General features: G+C 45.8%; 1 pseudogene; it reads right to left on the bottom strand.

Moving 5' to 3' along the window:
• Positions 1–4,831: 4,831 nt before the first annotated feature.
• LOC100519723 lies at positions 4,832–6,000 on the bottom strand (annotated as a pseudogene).

The following is a 6,000-nucleotide window of genomic DNA, read 5'->3' on the forward strand; positions in this document are numbered from 1 at the left end:
CACTTAATGAAGAACCGTGAAGGCCTCACAGTATCATCTGTAAATATCAGAGACGTTTTGGTGAAGAAAAGAAACTGGACCTTTCTGCTTACATGATCCTACGTGTGATGAGCAGAAGAGGCTAAAGAAATCAGGGAGTGAACCATAAGGGATTTGTTCCTCAGCAGGGGTGGGAGGTGAGAAGCAGGGGTGGGAGGGGACTCGAGGAGGATCCTGTCTAGAATGCCAGCAGCGCTCCGCATTTTGATGAGAATGTGGGGAAGACAATTGTCAAAAGACAAGCTTAAGATGCACATACTTTGCTGCCTGCGAGTCATTCCTCAGAAATGAGAAAAGTAGTACACACAGGAGGTGCACATCTGTTCGGATTGCTTTTCGTTGTGATACCGGGTAGACACGTGGAGACGACGTGCAGGCACAACGTCCTTTGATTGCACTTCTGAGACACTGTGGGGTTTTTTTTTTCCACATTGAAGGTGTGCAGCTACCCTGGATCGAGTCCGTCTTTTGGCACCATCTTTCAAACCGCATTTGCTGCCTTAGTGTCCCTGTGTCCCCTTTGGCTACTCCTCACGTATTTCAGGCAACATGTTGCCTAATGGCTCTTCCTGTGCTTTGCAAGACTCTCTTGAATAAGGATCAAGAGTAGGCAGCCTGGCTTTCTTCCCGACCTTGAGCTAGTCCTTTCACTTCTTTGAGTGGGATGTTTGCTGTGGCCTTGTCGTATGAGGCCTTTATTATTTTGAGATGCGTTCCTTCCATACGCACTTTGTGGAGACGGTTTTGTTTTTTTACTAAGTATAGTTGATTTCCAGTGTTGGGCCAATTTCTGCTGTACAGCAGAGTGACCCAGTTGTATATTTTATGTAGTATATTTTTCTTAATCTGTCTTCCATCTTGTTCTGTCCTAAGAGTTTGGATATAGTTGCCTATTTCCCTGTGCTATATAGTAGGACCTCAAAGCTTATCCATTCAAAATGGAATCATTTGTATCTATCAACCCCAAACTCCCCGTCTATCCCACTCCTTCCTCCCTCTCCCTTGACCACCTCATTGTCTGTTCATGATGTCTGGGGTCTGTTTCTGTATTTTAGATAGCTTCACTTGTGCCGTAGTTGAGATTCCCCCATCAGGGATGTGTCTTTCTCTTTCTCACGTACTTCACTTAATGTGGGAATCTCCAATTGCATCCATGTTGCTACAAATGGCTTTATTTCATTCTTCTTCTGGCTGAGTAGTATTCCATTGCATATATGTCCCACCCGTTCTTAATTGTTTCATGTGCTGATGGACATTTAGGTTGTTTCCATATCTTGGCTCCTGTGAATAGTGCTGCAGTGAACACAGGAGTGCACGTATCTTTTCGAATGACAGTTTTGTCTGGATAACTGCCCAGGAGTAGGATTGCTGAAGAATACCATAGTTCTAAGGAACCTCCATAGGGTTTTCCGTAGTGGTGGAGAGTGTTTTCTTTCTTTCTTTTGTTTTAATCATAAACATAATTAAACATTGTCATCCACTTTTTTTCATCGATGGAGCTGATCCTATGGTTTTGACTTTGTTGTTGTTGTTGTTGTTGTCTTTTTGCTATTTCTTGGGCCGCTCCCACGGCATATGAAGGTTCCCAGGCTAGGGGTCCAATCGGAGCTGCAGCCACCGGCCTACACCAGAGCCACAGCAACGCGGGATCCGAGCCATGTCTGCAACCTACACCACAGCTCACGGCAACGCCGGATCGTTAACCCACTGAGCAAGGGCAGGGACTGAACCCGCAACCTCATGGCTCCTAGTCGGATTCGTTAACCACTGCTCCACGACGGGAACTCTGGTTTTGACGTTTGAAACTATTAATGTGATATATATCACATTGTTGGATTTGCTGATGTTGAACCATCCTTGCCTCTCTGGATCCTGGATCCATTCCCGCTTGATCGTAATATATGACATTTCTAATGACTTATGGGATTCAGTTTGCTAATATTTGGTTTCAAGGATTTTTCATCTGAGGTCATTGGAGTTATTGGACCTTAAGTTTTTTATTGCCCTTTCCATGTTTTGGTGTCGGAGAAAGATTTACGTAATAAAACGACTGAGGAACCATTCTCTCCTCTTCAGTGGTTTGGAAGAATTGTGGTTTTTATTTTATGTTATTTTTTTTTTGTCTTTATACGTCCACACTCTTGGCACATGGAGGTTCCCAGACTAGGGTTCGAATTGGAGTTGTATCTGCCAGCCTACACCACAGCCGCAGCAACGTCGTATCCAAGCCATGTCTGTGAGCTACATCACAGCTCACCACAAAGCCGGATCCTTAACCCGCTGAGCGAGGCCAGGGATGGCACCTGCGTCCTCATGGATACTAGTCTGATTTGGTTCGACTGAGCCATGACGGGAACTCCTATACTTTGGAAGAGGTTTAGAAGGACAGGTATTAAATGGTCCTTGAACATTGTGGTAGAACTCACCTGTGAAGCTCGCAGGTCCAGGACTCTTAGACTTGGAGAGGTTTCCAGTTATGGTTTCAATGTTCTACTAGAGATCTGTTTATTCAGATTTTCTACTTCTTCATGATTCAGCCTGGGATGCAGGTATCAATACAGTGTGTCAGTTTCCAGGTTGCCAATTTCTTGCATCTAGCTATTCCCGTGTTGTGTTGGGATCCTTTGTATGACTGTGGTGTCAGCTGTAATTTCACCTCTTTGCTTTCTGACTTTCCTTGTCTAAGCCTTCTCTCCCAATACTATTAGGAGAGTATGTGAAAATAAATGACAGTTGTTGAAGAATAGCGCCAGCCCTGAATGTGCATGATAATACATTCCCCTCATAGCCACTCTGGAGACACTGCATTAGGGGTGATCCACAGAGGCGTAGAAAGCTCTGCAACCTGGTAAGGTTCCCAGCATTGATTTGGAATTGAGCTCAGACTTTCACCCTGAATCCCATACTTTCGATCTCTACAGACTTAATTTATGTGTGTAAGGTATTTCCTGTCCAAGGGCAATCCTCAGATATTCAGGTGGAACTGGGCCCGAACTGGGCCCTTTGCCTGAGTGGATGCACGGCTCTCATTCTTCAGGATCAACTGACTTCATCTCATGTAGGTGGTCAGAGAAGGCCATCTCATCTGTCACTGTGATAAACCGGTTGTACTGTTTCTCTCTGCAGATCAGTTAAACCTGTTCACCTCTAGGGTTGCTGGCAAACCATGTGGTTTCTGCATTTGGAGCCATAAGTTATCACACTTCAAATTGTATTTTCCCATCCTCCAAAGTGCTACAGCCTTCTTCACTGTAGGCGCATAAAAAATGAAGCCACAAGTTTAAGGTGGATTTTAGTATTTATTGCACAACCAAGGGAACATGGAGATAGATTTCTTGTTTTTTTTTTCTGTCTGAGAGTTGCAGTTAAAACCTAAAACTGAGTCCCCAAGGCCCTAGGTGTTCCTAAGTTCCTGAGAGCTGCCATGGCTTTCTAAGATGTGCCTGTCTCTCCTGCCACAACCCGCTGCCCTCTCTCCTCCCCCACCTCCTGCCAGTTTCTTGCTCACGTCTTGGCACCTGGGAGAGGGAGACCATTCAGGATTCGTCCTGGGCTTCCCTTAGTCTCTGCTCTTGCAGAGGAGACAGTGATGATGCTTTTCCATCCCTGGGCCCAAGGGAGTGAGACTCTGCAAAATTCTCATGAAGACTGAAAGTTTCTCAAAAGATGGGAGACTGACGCTCTGTTCTCCTAAAGCGTGAATTTGCTGCCAAATCTAGGGATGAATTCATGCAACCCACTTTCACTTCTCCCCATTCGCCTGTATCTCTTTCTTCCCAAAACTTAAGGCAACCAAAGTTCTGAACTCAGGGAAATGAACCCCTATGTCAGACTCACCATATGCTCTCTTCTCCAGCATGCTGTGGATAAGATTCTAGGATGTTGATAACGCTTAAGGAGGTAATTAGAAAAGTGGTGGAGGTAGCAGAGAAAGTACTGATGTGTAAAATGGAACACGTGCATTCTCATGCTTTCTGTGCCTGTCATTCCCCTAAGGAACTTGCACATTCACTGAAGTTTCTGACTGTATTATCTCATTAGAAACATAAAATGTTTTGTTTAGTTTTGATAACAACATAGATAAAATACAATCCTCCTTCTCTTCCTTTTTGTTTTAGGCTGTACCTGGGGCTTATGGACGTTCCAGGTTAGGGGTCGAATCAGAGCTGTGGCTGCCAGCCCCAGCCCCAGCCCCAGCCAGAGCCATGAGGTCTGTGCCTGTGTCCTATACCACAGGTCACAGCAAGGCTGGACACTTAACCCACGGAGTGAGGCTAGAGACTGAACCCGCATCCTCATGGATGCTAGTCGGGTACCTAAGCACTGAGCCACAACAGGACCTCCCTCTATTTATTATTTTGAAGACAACGCAGGTGACCAAGAAATAGCATTAAGAACTGGATTTCCCTGAGGACCTGGACACTGCAGAACACGCCTTAGCTGTATCTCAGTTCAGTGAGGGATCTGTCACATGTGAATCTTCTAGAGTCAGATGCTTACAAGGAGACATTCAGCCAGGAACTAAAAATGAAAGAGCGGGGAAAGGACATACATTCGCTATTTTTCTCTTTTATGTCTGCTCTCATTACCCAGAAAGAATCCACCATCCTGTTGGGAGACCGTTGTCATGGGCTAAGAGGATCTGTAAGATGCTAACATTCCGGTAAATTAAAAAAAAAATTAAATGAAAAACTCAAACATCTCAAGTAAAATAGATTGTTCATTTTATATATTGTGAAGGTTATGACATTGCCCACCAAGAAAATCATGAAAGGATGAATCCTGGTCACTTTCACGAATGGAACATTTTTGTCACATGGATGCGGATCTGCTTGGTCTTTGCCCCATAGACAAGCGGATTGAGGCACGGAGGGACCACCAAGTAGATGCTGGAGAAGAGGATGTGGATGTAAGGGGGGATGTGCCCACCAAACCTGTGTGTGAAGAAGGAGAAGAAAGCAAGGAGGTAGAACTGCAGGAAGACGCAGATGTGAGGGATGCAAGTGTGGACCGCTTTCAGCCTGGCCTCCTTCTGGGGCAGACGAAACACTGCCATGAATATTGGACATAGGACAGAGTGATGATGGTGAGGTCAACCCTGCAACAGTGAAGGCGGCAAACAGACCATAGATTTTGTTGACTCGGATGTTTCCTGCAGCCAGTTCACAATGGCCATGTGCTCACAGTAGGAGTGGGAGATGACTGTCGTATGATAAAGGTGCAATCGACACTTTATCAGGACGAGGATGGGGCTACAAGAATGGCAGCCCTGAGTGTTACCGCAACCCCAATCTGAGTGACTAGCTGCTGGGTAAAGATGGCAGCATGCCTCAGGGGAGAACAGATGGCCACATAGCGGTCCATGGCCATGGCCAGCAGGATGCCTGACTCGATACACTGAAATGTGTGGATGAGCCACATCTGAAGCAAGCAGGCATCAAAATAAATCTCTGAGACATGAAACCAGAAGATTCCAAGCATCTTGGGCACAATGCTGGTACTAAGTGCGATATCCGTGACTGCCAGCATGCCTAGGCTCACGGAGGCTGCGTTCTGACCTGATGATGCTCAGAAGCCAGGAATTTCCCAGCACAGCAGTGAGATACATGGCACAGAATGGAATCCCGATCCAGCTCTGCACAGACTCCAGGCCTGGGATCCCTATCAGTGTCAACACAGAGGGCGTGGGGATCGTGACGTTGGAGATGGACATAGTGTCCTTGTGTTTCCTGATGCCAAGGAAAGAACTTTCTCCGTCAGTGTTTCTTCCTTTTCTACTAGTTTTTATCCAGAGTCATGATTTTGGTAGAAATCTTAGGTCCCATCATCCATCGCATGTGTCTGAGATGTAAAATAACGATCACAGAGACGCATCCTTGTGTTTAGGAAACATGTCGACAAGCCCTGTGGCACAATAACATGTGATGTGTGGGGCAGCACACCTGCATTAAAACCAGCAAA

This window comes from Sus scrofa, unplaced genomic scaffold (genome assembly GCF_000003025.6).
Source record: "Sus scrofa isolate TJ Tabasco breed Duroc unplaced genomic scaffold, Sscrofa11.1 Contig1574, whole genome shotgun sequence".
In the NCBI taxonomy this organism is placed as follows: Eukaryota; Metazoa; Chordata; class Mammalia; order Artiodactyla; family Suidae; genus Sus; species Sus scrofa.